General features: G+C 39.6%; 1 long non-coding RNA gene across 2 annotated transcripts; it reads left to right on the top strand.

Moving 5' to 3' along the window:
- The first annotated feature begins 151 nt into the window (after positions 1-151).
- LOC113472869 lies at positions 152-2,241 on the top strand. 2 transcript variants are annotated; one of them, XR_003395017.1, is made up of 3 exons: positions 152-187; positions 986-1,130; positions 2,229-2,241. It is a non-coding gene; the product is annotated as an uncharacterized LOC113472869 (long non-coding RNA). The 2 variants fall into 2 exon arrangements; XR_003395016.1 differs by lacking the exon at positions 152-187 and adding an exon at positions 261-301.
- The last annotated feature ends 52 nt before the right edge of the window (positions 2,242-2,293 follow it).

Below are 2,293 nucleotides of genomic sequence, written 5' to 3'. Positions count from 1 at the left end.
TAATGCCCGATCTTACCACAGAGATTTTTCAGTTAATCCAGAGTTTAAGAAATACTGGTCTGTGTAAATCAAATGGGTAACGCCAAAGAAAACCCTTGACACTGTGTTAACTCTCAGTGGTCGGCCATAACTGGACTGCCCATACTGTCATTGTGCTGAACGCCTTTCCAGATTTGCATATAAATGGGTAAGACCAATTTTTCACCAGATGGACAATTGAACATGTTACTTACTTACTTTCCGGAACCACCTTTAAATCTTGAGCTTCTCTGAACGCCTTTCCAGATTTGCATATAAATGGGTAAGACCAATTTTTCACCAGATGGACAATTGAACATGTTACTTACTTACTTTCCGTTTCCGGAACCACCTTTAAATCTTGAACTTCCAAAAGTTTGCAACTTGAACAGCTCTCTGGTTGGCTTCCTTTAGGTCATTCTCTAATTGATCACAGTTGAGAAGATGTTGTTCGTCCTGTGTTGCACCACATTCACACTTGTTATCTTGAGTGTATCCCCATCTTGCAAGGTTTTGTTTGCAACGAAAGACTCCAACTCGAAGACGGTTCAGGGATTTCCAGATGGTATATGGCAGTTCTGCACCGGGCGATAGTTCTTCTTTGAGTTCCAGGATGGGTTGTGGTACGTGGTCGTACCATACTCGAAGACGATTCAGGGACTTCCAGATGGTATATGGGAGTTCTGCACCGGGCGTTAGTTCTTCTTTGAGTTCCAGGATGGGTGGTGGTACGTGTTTGTACCATAGTGCGAATCTTCTCGTTTCAGGGTCTGTTTCAAGGTGTTCTATTTTGTGCAGGAAACTGTTTCTCGATTTACGTCGGGCAGGAGCTGGGTTTTGCCCAAATAGTGGGTGATGGCTATCTTCTGTTTATATTTTCCGCTCAATTTCAGAAGCGACTTTTCTTGTTATCTCAGGAGGGGCAATACCGAATAGAGGATATATTTTTTCCGTTCCTCCGTTCCAGAGAGGAAGAGGAGAGGATTGAACATGTTGAACATTGAATATGAAGTGTTTAACACTGAGCAAAAACCATTCAACGTTAAGCAAGATATAGGAAGCAAAGAAGCCATTGAATAAGAAGCACCAAAGCTATAAAGTATAAAGCTAAGGTTAGTTTTGTTATTAAATAAATACGAGTAGATAACTAGATAACGAATTGCTTCTTTTTACATCTTTCAAAGACTTTTTGGTATACGTAGTTTAATCTTTGAATCAGCCTCCGTCCGTGCTTTCGTCTCTAGGTGAGTTTGAATCGTCTGCAAACAAATATTCCAGATAAAATCAATTGCGTCTGCAACAAACAAATATATATGTATTTCAAATAAAATCAATTTAGTTACACTATTGAAAATTCCATTGCCAGAAACAAATGGAATTATTAATCAAAATGTGAGAAAAAATACGAATAAAGGCTGCAGTCCAGTTACTGGCCTCGTGATCACCAGTAACATTCCAGCAGTACAGATAACAGAAGTGTATATTGTCCAACTGGACTGGAATGTTACTGGTTACTGACGCTATTCCTGTTCACCTGTTCACACAAGCCCTGTAATGCCCGATCTTACCACAGAGATTTTTCAGTTAATCCAGAGTTTAAGAAATACTGGTCTGTGTAAATCAAATGGGTGAAGGTTAGTTTTGTTATTAAATAAATACGAGTAGATAACTAGATAACGAATTGCTTCTTTTTATATCTTTCAAAGACTTTTTGATATATGTACGTAGGTTAATCTTTGAATCAGCCTTAAGGTTAGTTTTGTTATTAAATAAATACGAGTAGATAACTAGATAACGAATTGCTTCTTTTTATATCTTTCAAAGACTTTTTGATATACGTAGTTTAATCTTTGAATCAGCCTCCGAAAACTCAATGTTCACAACGCAATGGCTTGACATTCCGGAGATTCTAGGTTTGAATAATTCCATCTTTGGACAAAGGGGGTTTGGCTTCACGGCTACCTACATTGAAGAGTTTTCCTCGTCCAAGGCCAGTTATTCACTATCAGGTAGATCTGACACCTGATGGGCACCCACACTATCAGGTAGACCTGACAGGTACGGCTGAAAAGGTCCAAATGTTAGGTTTACCTGATGAGCACGCACACACCATCAGGTAGATTTGACTCTATCAGGTAGACCTGACACCTGATCAGGTCAACCTGATTGTGAGTTGCTGGCCTAAAGCTCGTATTTCTTTTCCTCCACAGGATCGAAAAGGAGCACAATGGGAAAGAGCTGAGGAGTAAAGAGAGCATTATCAAGTCCCGAAGTA

This window comes from Diaphorina citri, unplaced genomic scaffold (genome assembly GCF_000475195.1).
Source record: "Diaphorina citri unplaced genomic scaffold, Diaci psyllid genome assembly version 1.1 scaffold9572, whole genome shotgun sequence".
NCBI classification, from domain to species: Eukaryota; Metazoa; Arthropoda; class Insecta; order Hemiptera; family Psyllidae; genus Diaphorina; species Diaphorina citri.
The sequence above is the reverse complement of the archived record's forward strand: the minus strand, read 5'-3'. Positions and strand labels throughout refer to the sequence as shown.